Source organism: Vulpes vulpes, chromosome 1 (genome assembly GCF_048418805.1).
Source record: "Vulpes vulpes isolate BD-2025 chromosome 1, VulVul3, whole genome shotgun sequence".
Lineage (NCBI taxonomy): Eukaryota > Metazoa > Chordata > Mammalia > Carnivora > Canidae > Vulpes > Vulpes vulpes.
This window is the reverse complement of record NC_132780.1, coordinates 19,680,223-19,696,966: the sequence shown is the minus strand read 5'-3', so window position 1 is coordinate 19,696,966 and position 16,744 is coordinate 19,680,223. Positions and strand designations below refer to the sequence as shown.

Sequence of the window (16,744 nt, the reverse complement as noted above, 5' to 3'; positions counted from 1 at the left end):
ATTTGTAGATATTGGGAAATGATCACCACAATAAATGTACTTAACACCACCACACAGCTGACAATTTTTTGGTCATTTTTTTTCTTGTTACAAGAACTTTTAAGATCTATTAGCAACTTCCAAATAAGCACCACAGTATTAAGTACAGTCCCCCCTGCTGCACAGGACTAACTTTATAACTGGAGATTTGTACCTTTTGACCCCTTCACCCATTTTATTCTGGCAACCATCCATTTTCTGTATCTATGATTTCTTTCCCTTCCCCCCTCCTTTTTTTAGATTCCACATATAAATGACATCACACAGTATTTGTCTTCCCCTGTTTGACTCATCTCACTTAGCATAAGATCTCCAGATCCATCCATGTTGACACAAGTGGCAATATTTCCTTCTTTTCTGTGGGTGAATAATATTCCATCATATAGATGCACACACCAAATTTTCTTTATACATTCACTCATCAGTGAACACATAGATTGTTTATGAGTCTTGGCTGTTGTAAATAATGCTGCAGAGAACATGGGGGCACATATAACTTTATGAGATAGTGTTTTTACTTCATTCAGGTATATTCCCAGAAGTGGGATCACCGGATCACAAGGCAGTTCTATTTGTTGCTTTTGGAGGAACCACAACACTGTTCTCCACGGTGTCTGTACCTACTTACATTCCCACCAATAGCCCACAGGGATCTCTGCTCTTCCCATCCTCATCAACACCTGCTGTCTGTCTCTTGTTTTCTGGCCAAGCGCCGTTCTGACAGTTACCTCATGAGCTCTTCTCCAAGGGCTCATTTGATGACAAGCCCTTGTCATTTGATGACAAGCTCATCAAATCCAGCCCTGGGCTCTTCTTCTTTTCACAGATGCTTTGCAAACCCTTCCTTAGTGCCTCATCCAGCTTTTTGGCACTTGCCAAGATTAATGTGACCCTGAGACACTGGACTCCTGTCAGGAACATAGAGTTTACTCTCAGCAAGGGGTGAATCCAACTACCCTGGATGTCCATGGATCATTTGAGTAGAATGGCTGAAGTCCACCTGGTCAACCTGAGTCAGCAAGACTCTGGGAAATACAGCTGCAAATACTGCCAGACAGAGGCTCCCCCACCAGTGTTCCCCAGCCAGTGACATCCTTCTTGTGTTTACAGATGGGAAGGAAGTGTCCCAGAAAGAGTCTGGCTTGATCTATCTGCCCCTCCTGCGTAAGAGGCTCAAGAGGGACTCAGAAGGGAGGACATTAGGTTGTCTCCTCTCCCACATAGGGCTCAACAATGGCAGGAGCAGTCTGAGGGCACTAGTCTTATCAGGAATGAATGAAAGGGAAATCCTGATCCCTCGACAAGACTTTGCTCACAAAGTTGGGCAAAGGTGGGCCTGGTACCCCCTGGGTTCACGCGCCCCGAGAAAAGACTTTTCGAAGACACCAGGGATGAAGGGCACCCTGAGCTTCTCCCCATGATGTCTGACCCTCTTTCTCTTCCAGGAAGCTTACCTAAACCTTCCTTTCCTGGCTCAGATGAGGCTTACGGTGAGACCAGGAGACATTGTGACTCTGCAGTACCAGAAGACAGACCTCATGGTTGCATTTATCGTGTTTGCTCTGTTGAAGCAGGGAACCCCTGAACCTGTAGATGTCCAGAGATCATTAGGGGATGTGATTCGCTTCACCTTCTGGACTGTGAAAGTCGGGGACAATGGCAGTTACAGATGTGTATACTACCAAATCAACGCTCCTTTCTGGGCCTCACAGCCCAGCAACAGCTTAGACCTGTGGGTGACAGGTAACAACTGAGACGATTTTAGAATAAAATAACCCCAACCCCCTTGCATGCCTTGCAGCCTCGCCAGGGTTCATTCCACTTACACATAGACACATAGACACATACACACATATGTGTACAGAACAAACCCAGTCAGATACAGTGTAGCTACGGTCACTTCAAACAGTTACTTGCTAGATCATTGAAGAGCAAGAAAAAGAGAAGCGCTTATCTTTACCTTTATTTATTCCTTCTGTGATGCTCTGCCTTTCTCCACGCAGATCCGAGGTCCTGATATGTGTCACCTTCCCTCTTGCACATTTCTTGCAAGGCAGGTGCACTGGCAACAAATTCCCTCGGCTTTTGTCTGTCTGAAAAAGTCTTTACTTATTAGCTTTTGAAGGATAATTTTTCGGGGTGTCAGGTCGGTGGCTTTCTTCTCTCAATGCTTTAACATCTCGCTCACTCTCTTCCGGCCCACGTGGTTTCCAAGAAGTCGGATAGGATTCCTACTGGTTCTCCTCTACAGGTGAGGTGCTCTCTCCTCTGGCTTCCTTCAGGATTTTCTGAATCTTTACTTTTTAGTTTGAAAATGACACGCATAGGGGTAGTTTTTGTCTTGTTTCTGATGTTTATCCTGCTTGCTCTTCTCGGAGTTTCCTGGATCTGTGGTTTTATGTCTGATGTTCATTTGGAGAAAAATCTCAGTTGTTATTTCTTAAATTTCTTTTGTTTCTCTCTCCTCCTGTTAATCCCATTACACACAGGTTACACCTCTGTCCCCAACCCTTGGATACCCTGTTCTGTGTTCTTCCAGTCTTGTTTTCTGTTTGCTATATGGTTTTGGAGGCTTCCGTGGACAAATCCTCAGGCACAGCGGCTCTCCCCTCGGCATGTCCAGGCCACCAACAAGCCCACTGAAGGGCATTCTTCATTTCTGCCACAGTGTTTTCAGTCTCTAGAGCTTCTTCTTGAGTCATTTGTAGGATTTCCATCTTCCTGCTTACATTGCCATCTGTTCTTGCTCGCTGCAAGAGCCTCAGCATGTGAATCACAATTGTTTTAAATTCCTGAGCTGATCGTTCCAACATTTCTGCCATCTCTACATTTGATTTTGCTGCTGTTGTCTCTTCAAACTGGTGGTTTTTGTTGTTGTTTTTTGCTTGTTGGGTTTTTCTGGCTTTTGGCACACCCAGTACTTTGTGCTTGATGACCAGCCACGATGTGCTGGGCAAAGGAATGGCCTGTAGTGACTTGGTAGTGAAGGGGTGGGAGCTTCCTATGGTCCCAGGATCAGGGCTCCAGCTTGCAGGGAGCCTGTGCCCCCAGAGTGTGACCCTCACAGGGTTTCTCAGCACCCCCTGCCGTGGTGGGAAGGGTGGTCAGAGCTGGCTGGGGTTGAGTGTTTCTCTTTCTATAGGTCAGTTAGACTCTGAAAAACCCCAGCAGGTCAGGCTCAGTTAACTAGTTTTCTCTGGCCTTGTTAAAAAGAACACAGCGCTCACCAGAGCGCTATTTCCTTTCCTCTTCCCCTGCCAGAAGCAGGAGGGGATTTTTCTTGGCTATTCACAAGGAGATCCTGGAGGTGAAACTCTCAGACCCCATGACCAGGCCCCCATTATCAGCTCCCCAGAGTTTCTAGCTCTCAGACTTGTCCAAACCCCACATGCCCACCCAGCACCAATTCCCATGGAGGTTTTGGCTTGCGGGTTTCTACTCCGGAAGGCTGTGATTCTCTGTATTCATGGGTTGGCCTCTCCAGTTTGAAATGAGTGACCTCATTTCCATCTCAAATCTAACAAGAATTACAGGACTTTTACTCACTATTATTGTAGATCGGGGACTTCCCAATCTTCTCAAGAACTTTGTCATTTTGATCTGGGGAAATCTTGTAGCAGGGACCTGGCCTTACACAGGGACCAGGGACTCCAGCATCAGAGTGCTCGCCGATGTGTGCAACTCTCTCTCTACAGAGTTGCCGTTCTCGATGTCACAGTGACAGAACTGAGGCCCTGGGAGCTGGCAAGAGCAGAGAATCACATCAGAAGGAAGGCTTGTGCACAGACTGGGAGGCAGAACAGTGGCTTTCTCCCCCACGTGACCTAACCTGTGACTAGCAGTGATCTGTGTCTTTGGGGGTTTTAAGATTCCCCTCCGTCCCCATCCATTCTCCTCTTCGCATTATTTCTTCTTTGTCCTGACGCATCACACGTGTAGGTTTCTCCCCTGGCCCTCACTAATGTGCGTTTATATTTTGTCAACTGATTAGGAATTTTTTTTAATTTTATTTATTTATTCATGAGCGACAGAGAGAGAGAGAGGCAGAGACACAGGCAGAGAGAGAAGCAGGCTCCCTGCAGGGAGCCCCACATGGGACTCGACCTGGGGTTTCTAGGATCACACCCTGGGCTGCAGTCAGCGCTAAACCGCTGCGCCACCAGGGCTGCCCTGATTAGGAATTTTAAGAAACCGTCGCGCCCAGAGACAATGGGACACAGTGTAATCTGCGTCCAGGTGCTTCTGTGTCTCTTCTCTGATTACTGAGCTTGGGAGTTTCGGCTATCCACTGACTGGGAGACACAAGCAGGCCTTGACTTCATGACAGTCAGACTAGGAGGAGTGAGGGTGCTCTGTGGCCAGCGCTGAGCACTTGTCTCTTGCAGGTTCCTCAGATATGGCACCAGGAAATCACACCAAGGTTAACCTCATCTGACTGGGTCTGGCAGCCTCGTTTCTGGTTATTATGGTGGGTGTCCTGCCTAAAACCTGGCATAGCCACAACGAGTCTCTAAGTGGAGCCAAGTAAAACAACCAAACACATCTCTTTTTCATGGGCTGTCCTAGTATGGGGGCACTGTAAATACCAAACTTTCTTTCTGGGGACCTCCAGTGTTTCTTTTCTTTCCTTTTTTTATTTTTAAGATTCATTTATTTATTCATGAGACACAGAGAAAGAGGCAGAGACACAGGCAGAGGGAGAAGCAAGCTCCCTGCAGAGAGCCTGAGGTGGGACTCATCCCAGAACCCTGAGATCACGACCTGAGCCAAAGGCAGACACACAACCACAACCCCTGAGGCACCAAGTGCCCCACCTCCTATGTTTCTCAACAGTGGCTTGACTGGAATTTCCAGTGGGATATTTATCATGTAGGACTGTCTGGTCATTGCAAGAACATTCAGCATCTCTTTCATCTCTCACTAAGTCAGCTGAAGCCCCAATCATCATGTAAACAAACTAACACTTCCACACTCTCTCAAACACCCCTAGATATGGAGAAGGAGAAGCGGGTAGACTTCCCCTGATGGAGAACCTATGTTTGGAGACCAGGAGAAATAACCTTTTCTTCCTCCCTCCTCTGACCTTTCTCTATCCGTCTCCACCTACAGGTCTCACAGTTGCTGAGGGGAATGATGGGTGTTGAAGACACTGAACCCACTGACCTGGAATGGTTTCCAGTGGAATGTGCATTCTCACCTCTGTTGAGAACCACTCAGGACAAGATGATGGTTTCCTCTTCTGTACTCCTCACCTGGGGCAGAGGACAGGATAGGGCATAAAAATTTATCCAACAAATTATTACTTTATGCAATGCTGAACAGTCTGTATTTTGTTACACCGATACAACATGTCACTTGGGTCATACCCCGAATTTCCATAAATGTATGAATTTCCATAAATGTATGTATGAATGTACCTGTTTCTTATAGTTATTTGGTGTGTCTTGATTTGGTATTTTTCTGATAGGCTAATGATGCTGAGCACCTTCTCATGTGTTATTGGTCTTTTTGAGATTTTTTATCAAAACACAATCAGAGAAGCGTGTTGTATTAGTTTTAGGCACACAACATATTGATTCAATGATTCTGTCCATTACTGGATACACACCATGATACACAGTCACCATCTGTCACTATACAACATTTATTTTAATTCCTGATAAAGTATCTGATTAAATATTTGCCTGCTTTTAATTGGATTGTTTATCTTTTTAATAATGAACTGTAAGAATATATACATATTCTGGACACAAGTCTGTTAACAAATATCTCCTTTACAGGTATTTTTCTTACAGTCTGTGACTTTTATTTTTAAACCTTTCTTAAAGAGCAAAAGTTGTAAACTTTGCTTAAGTTAACCAAATACGTTTTTTCTTTTTTTTTTTTCTTTTTTAAAAGATTTTATTTATTTATTCATGAGAGACACAAAGAGGCAGAGACACAGGCAGAGGGAGAAGCAGGCTCCATGCAGGGAGCCCGATGCAGGACTCAATCTCAGGAGCCACCCAGGAGTCCCTGAATTATTTTTTTCTTTTACAGATCGAGCTTTTGTGTCTTAAGGAATCTGCTTTACCCAAGGTCACAAAGATCTTTTCTCTGCATTTTCTTATATAACTATTATAGTTTTAGATTTTACATTTAGGTCTTAATCTACTTCAACATAATCATAGTCAGGGTTCATGTTGTGGGAGGTTGAGGGAGAGAGAGCATGTGGGCATGTGAGAGAGGGAGGGGCACAGGAGAAGCAGAGAGAGAATCTTAAGCAAGCTTCATGCCCAACATGAAGCTCAACATGGAGGCTCCATCTCACGATCCTGAGATCATGACCTAAGCTGAAATCAAGAGTCAGACAACTAACTGAGCCACCCAGGCTCAGCCACCAGCCACCCATTGTTCATTTTTAACAACAGACAGATACCCAATTGTTCCAGCACCATATCTTGAAAAAATTATTCTTTCCCTCATTGAAATATCTTAGCATTTTTAAAAGAAAATCAATCAATTTAGGGGCACCTGAGGCTCAGTTGGTTAAGCATCTGACTCTCACTTTTGGCTCAGGTCATGATCTCAGGGTCGTAGGATTGAGCCCTGCAGCAGGCTCTGCGCTCAGCAAGGAGTTTGCTTGAGATTTGAGATTCTTTCCCTCTCCCTCTGCTCCTCCGTCTGTTCTCTTTCTCTCTAAAAATAAATAAAATATTCTTTAAAAATAAAATAAAAAACTATCAACTTAGCATAGGCTAACAGGTGATTTTTGGACTCTATGCTATTTCACTGACCTGTCTATCCTTTCATCTACAGCATACTGTATTGACTGTAATTTTTTGTTTTTCTTTTTTTCCATTTTATAAACTTGAAACTGTGTTTTAAGATTTTATTTCTTTGAGTAACCTCTGTGCCCAATGTGGGGCTGGAACCCAAGATCAAGAGTCACATTCTCCACTGACTGAGCCAGCTAGGCACCCCCAGTGCAGATTTTCCACCCATGAGTAGGAAATCTCAGTTTTCTGTTTTTCTGAGAAGATACCTTGCCCTCATTTTTGAAAGATGTATCAGAAAAATGTCTCTCCTTTGCTGTCTTACCTGCGGCTCCCTTACAGTGTTTTCAATAAATATGTATCGAAAGAAAGAAAGAAAGAAAGAAAGAGAAGTGGCTACACTGCTTTCAGGTAAAGTATCTTTTGGTATCAGAGCAAGGAAAATAACCAAGGACATTACATAATGATAAAAGGTCAATCCACCAAGAAGATAGAGCAATCCTCAGTGTGGATATGCCAAACAACAGAGTTTCAAAATACCTGAAGAAAGGAAAAAAGAACTTCAGGAGGAATTCAACAAATCCCCAATTGTATTTGGGGACTTCAACATACTTCTCTCCATACTGGATAGAACTACCAGGCAGAGAATGAGCAAACATATGAGAACTGAATGACACTATCCACCAATACGCTGACTGATATCATGTAAAACACCTGCTACAGCACTCGGATGCACTTTCTTTTCAAGTGCCCTGAGGTCCTCCCCAAGATGGACTGTACCTTGAGTCACAAAACAGACATAACATTGGGGATGTTCTCGGACTGCCATGGAATCAAACCAGAAATCAGTAACAGGAAGCAACAAGAAAAGCTCAAAACATGCATACTAAACCAACATACTTCTATATAATCCATGGGTCAAGGGGGGGGGGGTGTCTCAAAAAAATCTTTAAAATGCAATGAAAAGAATTAAAATAAACATACAACATAAAACAATGGGATACAGAGAAATCAGTGCTGAACATTCACTGCTCATGTTAGAAAGGATGGTCTAAGCTCACACCTTAAGAAAAAAATCTAAAACAAAAATGGAAGAAAAATTATAAACATAGAAGCATAATAAGTCAATAGAGTTGGAAAAAACAGCAAAAATCAGTGAAACTAAAAACTGATTTTTTGAAAAGATCAAGAGAATTGACAAACCTCTAGCAATACAAAGGAAGGTAAACAGAAAGAAGACACAAACTGACAATACTCAGCATGAAACAGAGACTATCACTACAAATCCTGCAGCCATGCAATGGGTAACAAGGGAATACATAAAGTGGACTATTTCCTTGAAGCCCACCACCAAGATTCATCCAGTATGAAACAACCTGACTAGTTCTGTAACTCTATCTAAAAATTGAATTTGTAGTTTTAAAAGATTCTAAAAAAGAAATCCTCAGTAGGACGCCTGGGTAGCTCAGCAGTTGAGCATCTACCTTCAGCTCGGGACGTGGTCCTGAAGTTTTGGGATCAAGTCCTGTGTCAGGCTCCCTGCATGGAACGTGCTCCTCCTCCCTCTGCCTATGTCTCTGTCTCTCATGAATAAAAATAAAATCTTTTAGAAAAAAGAAAATAAAAGAAAAATCCTCGGGGCCAGAGTTGTCAGTTCTGCATACTAGAATTCTGAACTATTTTTAATTCCACGGGAGCCAGTGAGGAGCCAAGAATAAGAACACTTGAGTTGGAATATCTTCCTTCTATGGACTGAATACTTGTGTTCCCCAAAAGTTTGCATCCCTAATGTGATGGTGTTCAAAGGTGCGGCCTTTGGAAGATAACTAGGTCATAAGGGATTAAGTCTTCATGAATGGGATTAGCCTCTTCTTATAAAATACACAAGAAAGATGATCTCTCTTCACAATGTGAGGATCCAGGGGAAAAGGCAGCAGTCTGTAAACTGGGAAAAATGCCCTCGCTTAGAATCCAAACTTAGTACCCTGATCTGAGGATTTCCGGCCTCCAGAACTGTGGGAAATAAAAACACTTGCTGGTTGAGCCACCCAGTCTATGGTGTTCTGTTAAAGCAGTTTGAGCTAACGACGACACCTCCAAATTCACCAGCAACCGGTTCAGGGGAGGAATGCCTTCCCTCTTCTGGTATATCCACTTGAATTTTGAGGTTTGTTTTACAACCTCGTCCAGTTTGGAGTATCAAGGAATGAAAAGAGACGATGGCAAAAATTGGTTCAAAAACTTTCAATGCTAGAGCTAAGGCTGTCACATGTAGGTCTCTGCAATGAAAAGGTTTTCTCCATCTCCGAGCCAGCTCTTATCCTGTCAGGTGGCTGTGGGTGACCACGGTGTGATGCTGGAAGAGACGTGTTCACTGGGTGGGAAGAAGACGGTGAGTTATGGTGAGTTTGCATCTTTTCACATCCTTGAAAAAAATCTTTGTGAGTCGTGCTTACACTGGGCATCTTGTCAGTGAGCCATTGTGCATTTGTTGAGGCACTACCATGTGCCAGGACCTGTGTACACAGAGGGATGCCCAGGTGCTTTGGGGGCGAGTGACATCTGGTCTCCCGTGGCATGAAGTACATGCACTGTTATAAACTTGTTTGAGATCTTATACCAGAGTGATATTAGCATCATGGTGACAAGTGTCATTCCTTTTCTTATCGCCTTTCAAACACAACAAATCCACGCCTGTACCTGAACAAAAACACCTCTGCACAGCCCCACAGGACACCAGGGAGCCATCCTTCTGTGTGTGGAAGGTGGGTGGCTGGGACCCGCAGGCCGCTACAGCACTACAGGGTTGACAGTGGAGGTGGGGGACAGTGTAGGGCGGGTGCGAAAGTCTGCATGCCTGACTGCAGCTGGGGGACGCCCCCTTCCCCCGCTCTTCAGCAACACCCCTATTTTGGAGGAAGAGAACTCCAAGACGGAACAGGCAGAGCTGAAGGAACAATCTCCCTGTCTGCCCAGGAGCAGCAGTGGGACCCCTCCCCCCTATTCAAGGACTCCCTCCAGCAGAGATAGACCCGAAGCAGCAGTGCTAAGCGCATAGCTCCCCACCACCACCACCACCACCCGGCCCCACCTTCTCCCCCAACGTGCATATTCGAATTTACGTGGGAGGCTTGGCGAGCTGGGAGACACCGCGAGCAAGAGAAACCAAGATTGTGCCCTAGCGCCACCTTCTGGAAAAGAAAAGAAAAGCTCCTACTGACTCACCTGTTGAACCAACAGATTAGAATCAAAGTGAACAGAACTTAACCCAAATCAGTAGGCACTCGCTACTTCAAGTGCCGGGGCACGGATACTTCTCATCAAACACTATGAAAAATCATAACAGTATGGCATCATAAAAATCAAATAACAACTTTCCAGCAACCAACCAAACTCAAAGACACAATATTGAGATCTGATAAAGAATTTAAAAGAGTTGGGGCAGGGGGCCTGGCTGGCTGGGTGGGTTAAGTGTCCAACCCTCTGTTTCAGCTCTGGTCATGATCTCAGGGTCTTGAGAAGGAGCCCTGCATCCAGCTCCATTCTGGGTATGGAGCCTGGTTAAAATTCTCTCTCTCCCTCTGCCCCTTTCCTTCCCACCCCCACCACCCCACCTGCCCACTTCTCTCTCTCTCTCTCTCTCTCTCTCTCTCTCTCTCTCTCTCTCTCTCTCTCTCTCCTAAACAAACAAACAAAATGCTGGGGCACCTGGCTGGCTCAGTAGATTAAGTATGCAATTCTTGATCTTGGGGTTGTGTGTTCGAGCCCCAAGTTGGACGTGTAGTCAACTTAGAAATAAAATCTTTAAAAAAAAATTCAAAAGAATTGCTATGAAGAAATTCAATGAACTACAAGAAAACTCAGAAAGTCAGTACCACGGTCTCAGGAATAAAATTAATGAATAGGAGTATCTTACCAAAGAGACTGAAATTCTAAAAAAAGGCAAAATGGAAATTCTGGAGCTGAAGAACTCAATAAATAAGATGGAAAACACATTAGGAAGCGCTGGAATAGAGCAGATCACCTAGGAGAAAGAACAGGGGAACCCGAATAAAGGGATCTAGAAATGATTCAGGTGGAAAATGAGAGGGAACTAAGATTTTTAAAGCAAATAAACCCTACAAGAGGGGCACCTAGCTGGCTCAGTTGGTGGAGTGTGCAACTCTTGATCTTGGAGATTGTGGGTTTGAGCCCCACGTTGGGTGTAGAAATTACTTAAAAAAATAAAATCTTAAAAAAAAAGAAACCCTACAAGAATGACCAGACTCCATTTGAGGAAACAGCACAAGATTAACGGGTATATCAGAAGGAGAAGAGAGGGAAAGGGGAGTACAGAGTGTATTTAAAGAAACAAAAGCAATAAAAAAAAAAAAAAAGAAACAAAAGCTAAGACCTCCCCAAACCCCGGGAAGAAACTAGACATAAACATCCACAAAGCTAACAGAACACCTTATTATCTCAAGGCAAAAAGACCTTCTCCAAGACACACTACAACAATGTGTCAAAAGACAGTAATAAAGACAGAACTGTAAAGGCAGCCAGGAGGGGAAAGGTAGTAACCTATAAAGGAACCTCCCTGAGGTTATAAGCAGGTTTCTTAAAGAAAGTCTATAGGTCAGGAGAGAGTAGAATGACACATTCAAAATATCGAGAGACAAAAACTGCCAGCCAAGACGACTCTTCAGATATGAAGGAGAGTAAAGACTTTCTCAGGCAAACAAAAACTGAAGGAGTTGTTGCCACTAGATGTGCCTTACAAGAAATGCTGAAGGGAGTTCTTCAAGCTGCACCACAAAGACATAAATACACAAAATTCTGATTAAGGTGTTAAACAGTCAGCATTAGAAAAGTATAACTTTTTCAGAATAGTATATTTAAAATTTACATATAGCATGAAGGTTACAGAAAAAGAGCATTAAAAATAGCCATAACCATGGGCACCTGGTGACTCAGCAGTTGAATGTCAGCCTTTGGCTCAGGTCATGATCCCAGGGTCTTGGGATCAAGTCCCGCATCAGGTTACCTGCAGGGAGCCTGCTTCTCCCTCTGCCTATGTCTCTCTCTCTCTCTCTCTCTCTCTCTGTGTGTGTCTCTCATGAATAAATAAATAAAATCTTAAAAAAAAAAACCATATCCAGTGCAATTCGGTAATGAAATCATGGCATAAGAAGAGATCATTGTGGCATCAAAAATATACGAGAGGAGGAGTAAAAGGATGGGACTTTTACAAGCAAAGGAAGATAATATGCTATCAGTATAAAGGGGACTATTTTATCTATGAGCTGTTTGATGCAAACCTCACAGTAACCAGAGAGCAAAAATCTAGAGCAAAGACATGACATGTGGAAAAAATGCACAGACTGAGCAAATCATGATGGAAAGCCACCAACTTACAAAGGTAGACAGAGGGAAAAGAAATAACAGAGACAACATAACCAGAAGGTAAAAGATAAAGGGAGAGTAGTGAGTCCTTACATTGCAATAATCACTCTAAATGTAAATCAATTGAACTCAGTAATCAAAAGGCACAGACCAGCTGGCTGGATTAAAACAAAACAAAACAAAACCCACTCAACACTATGCTGTCTTCAGGAGACTCATTGCTGCTCTAAAGACACAGACAGGCTCAAGGTGAAAGGATGAAAGAGGTATTCCAAGCAAACAGAAACCAAAAGATGGCAGGCAAAACCATACTAATGTCAGACAAAACAGACTTCAAGCCAAAAAAGTTAGCAACAGACAAAGAAGATCATTATATAATGATAGAGGTCAGTACATCAAGAAGATAGATGCTCATAAATATATATGCTCCCAACACCCAAACACCAAAATACATTAAGCATATATTAACATCTTTTTTATTTTTTAAGATTATTTATTTATTCATGAGAGACACACAGAGAGAGAGAGAGAGAGAGGCAGAAACACAGGCAGAGGGAGAAGCAGGCTCCATGCAGGGAGCCTGATGTGGGACTCGATCCCAGAACTCCAGGATCAGGCCCTGGGCTGAAGGCAGCGCTAAACCGCTGAGCCACCCAGGCTGCCCTATTAACATCTTTTTATTTTTTTTTTAATTTTTTATTATTATTTACTTATGTAGTCATACAGAGAGAGAGAGAGAGAGGCAGAGACATAGGCAGAGGGAGAAGCAGGCCCCATGCACCGGGAGCCTGACGCGGGACTCGATCCCGGGTCTCCAGGATCGCGCCCTGGGCCAAAGGCAGGCGCCAAACCGCTGCGCCACCCAGGGATCCCTTAACATCTTTTTAAAAACATTTTATTTATTTATTTGATAGTGTGTGCTGAGCACACAAGCAGGAGGAACAGCAGGCAGAGGGAGAGGGAGAAGCAGGCTCCTTGCTGAGCAAAGAGCATGATGTGGGCTTGATCCCAGGTCGTGACTTGAGCCAAAGGCAGATGCTTAACTGGCTGAGCCACCCAGGTGCCCCAAATACTAATGGATTTTAAGGGAGAAATAGACCTTGTACAATTATAACAAGGGGCTTCAGTACCCTCCATCAGCAATGAATAGATCATCCAGACAGGAAATCAACAGGGAAATGGTGTAATTGAACCACACTTTAGAACAAATGAACTTTACAGACATATACAGAACATTCTGTCCAACAACAGCACAACACACTCTTCCCAAGTGCGCGTGGAACATTCTCCAGGACAGATCATGTGATAGGCCACAAAATAAACCTCGGCAAATTTAGGAAGATCAAAAACACACCTTTCCTGACTAGAGTGATTATAAAACAGAAATCAACAGGAAGAAAGCAGGAAGATCTACAAATGTGTGGAAACTAAACAACCCACTTCTAAACAATGGGTCAAAGAAGAAATCAAGAGAAAATTAAAAATTAGCTTGAAACAAATGAAAATGGAAATACAACATATCAAATCTTGTGGGATGCAGCAAAACCAGTTCTGAGAAGAAAGTTATAGCAATAAATGCATATATTCAGACATTAGAAGGATCGCAAATAGTCAGGTTAACTTTACACTTGAAGGAACTAGAAAAAAACAAATTAAGCCACAGCGAACAGAAGAAAGAAATTAATAAAGATCAGGACAGAAGTAAATGAAATAGAGAGACCAGAAAAGCAATAAAATTAAGACTGGGTTCTTTAAAAAGATAAACAAAATTGGCAAACCATTAGCTAGACAGAGAAAAACAGAGAGAAGACTCAAAATCAGAAATGAAAGTGGAGACATTACAATTGATACCACGGAAATACACAGAATCATAGACTACTATAAATAATTATACGCCAATAAGTTATATAACTTTAAAGAAATGAATGTATTCGTAGAAACACACAACCTGCAGAAATTGAATCAGGAAAAAGCAGGAAATCTGAACAGACCCATAATGAGTAAAGAGATCGAATCAGTAATAAAAAAACACCCCCAAAACAAAAAACAAAATTCTCAATACAGAAAATTCCAGGACCAGATGGTTTCACTGATGAATTCTACCAAATATTTAAAGAAGAATTAATGCCAACCCTCCTCAAAGTCTTCCAAAATACTGAGGAGCACAGAATACTTCAAAACTCACTCTATGAAGCCAGCATTACCTTGATACCAAAACCAGATAAGGATACCACAAGAAAACCACAGACCAATATCCCAGATGAATACAGATGCAAAAATTCTCAGCAAAAATCAACAAACAGGACTACATCAAACTCAAATGCTTTTTTGCAAAGCAAAAAAAAAAAAAACAATCAACAAAATGAAAAGACAACCTACAGAATGGGAGACAATTTTTGCAAATTATCAGACAAGGAATTAACATCCAAAGTAGATTAAGAACTCACACAACTTGGTAACAACAATAACAAAACAAAAACAACCCGATTTACCCCAAAACATGGGCAAAAGTAGACATTTTTCCCAAGAAGACATCCAGATGGTCAACATATACATGAAAAGATGCTCAACACTCATCATCAGGAAAAGGAAAATCAAAACCACAATGAGATGTCATCTCGTACTGTCAGAATGACTGTCGTCAAAAACACAAGAGATGACAATGCTGGCAAGGATGTGGTGAAAAAAAATAAAACCAAAAAACAAACACTTGTTCGCTGTAGTGGGAATGTAAATTGGTCCAACCACTATGGGAAACAATATGGAGAGTCCTCAAAAAATTAAAGATAGAACTAAAAAATGATCTAGCAATTCCACTTCTGGGAATATACTCAAATGAAATAGGAACAGGATTTCAATGAGATCTCTGCACACCCGTGCTTATTGAAGCATTATTCATGACAGCCAAGATATTTCCAACCCAAATACCCATCAACTGATGAATGGATAAAAAGATGTAGTACAGAGGAGCCTGGCTGGCTGTCCCTGGACATGTGACTCTTGATCTCCAGATTTTGGGTTCAACCCCCTTGTTGGGTGTAGAGATTACTTGAAAATAAAATCTAAAAAAAAAAAAAAAAAAAAAAAAGGAATACAATATACACAACGTAATGTTAAAAAACGATACCCTGCCATTTACAACAACATGGATGGACCCTGGGCACGTTATACTAAGTGAGATAAGTCAAATGTAAAGACAGGTAATGTTTGGTATTACTTATATGTGAAATCTAAAAATGTCAAACCTGTAAAACAGAGAGTAGGTGGTGATTAGCAGAGGATGCAGGGATTAGACTAAGGTTTTTCAGGGTACAAACCTGTAAGGAGTAGTAAATAAACCACAGAGATCTAATGCACAGCATAATGAATATAGACAATATCATAAGTACACAATGTGACAAATGTCGCTGCGACAATCATGGCACAACATATCAATGTATCAAACTAACAGCTGTACACCCTAATTTTGCACAATGTTACACGTCAAACGTATTCAGTAAGAATACAAAAATGCCTGGCATGCCCTATTTTAAGGCTTCAAAGTATTAAGTTGGTTACACTAATGGAAAGCCCTGGAGAGAAAAAGACCCCCTTGCATATTTAGGGCGCTCTTTGAGATGCCACACCCACAGCGCCTGAAATCCAGGAACCCTCCTTCCTCTGCTACGAGGCGGCGGCGGTGGGGTGGGGCGCTAGCGCAGGAGGGCCCCGCGGAGGACCCCGGGTGTAGGGGCGCACCGCAGGGCGCGGGGAGCGCTCTTTAGGGCCGGCTCGGGAGCGTCCACCGGCGACGCCAGGGAGCTCGCGGCCCGTACTCACCCGCTGGGAACACCGCTCGTCCTCCCGGGGCGCGGCCCGCAACCCGCTCCACGGCACCGGAACGCCGGCGGGACGGCCGCGGTCAGGCCTCTCCAGGCGCAGATGGAGCGCCCCGAGGCTTCCCCAAGGCGCACGCGGCGCGCACGCTGGGGCTGCGCGCGGAGGGGCGCCGGGGCGAGCCCCCACCCCTGCGGTCCTGCGGAGGGAGGGCGGGCGCGCGCGGAGGGCGGTGCGCGGGTCGGGCCGCAGGTGCCTCTCCCGGTCGCGTCCCCTGCCCAGACTCAGCAACAGTACCAGCGCCTTCAGGGGAATGTCGAACTGCCCCTCACGAACCCCGCCCTGTGAGAGGCCCCAGTCCTTAGTCCAGCTGGAGGTCTGCTCAGTGGGAAAAACCTGCGCCCCCTACTCTCCACCCCCGCGAACAGAGCCAGGCCCGCGCGGGGCCGCTGGAACTTGTACTCCCCAGGGCGGGGCCGACGCATCAGCCACCCCCTCTGGGAATCAGTAGGGTTGGGGATCACTCTGTTTCACAGCGTTGGAGAGCAGTGCTTCATTTGCATCCGATCTGGGTGCACGTGTCTTACTGAGTGCATGCGGTATGCTGAACACCTTGCTGGGACTGGTGGCGAGCAGGTGAGCTCGCAACCACTGTATTTTTTTTAAATATTTTATTTATTTATTCATGAGAGACACTCAAAGACAGAGAGAGAGGCAGAGACATAAGCAGAGGGAGAAGCAGGCTCCATGCA

At 43.9% G+C, this 16,744-nt stretch overlaps 1 long non-coding RNA gene and 1 pseudogene across 1 annotated transcript in view; one reads left to right on the top strand and one right to left on the bottom strand.

Annotated features, from left to right (window-relative positions):
• Nucleotides 1-16,171, bottom strand: part of LOC112909427 (uncharacterized) — a 51,307-nt gene extending 35,136 nt beyond the window's left edge. Inside the window, exons 1-2 of the long non-coding RNA XR_012001718.1 lie at nt 15,996-16,171; nt 5,203-5,291 (exon numbers count right to left, since the gene is read on the bottom strand). This is a non-coding gene — a long non-coding RNA (uncharacterized lncRNA). The remainder of the gene's footprint in view (nt 1-5,202; nt 5,292-15,995) is intronic.
• LOC140596072 (T-cell-interacting, activating receptor on myeloid cells protein 1-like) lies at nt 1,025-4,567 on the top strand (annotated as a pseudogene).
• Nucleotides 16,172-16,744: the final 573 nt, after the last annotated feature.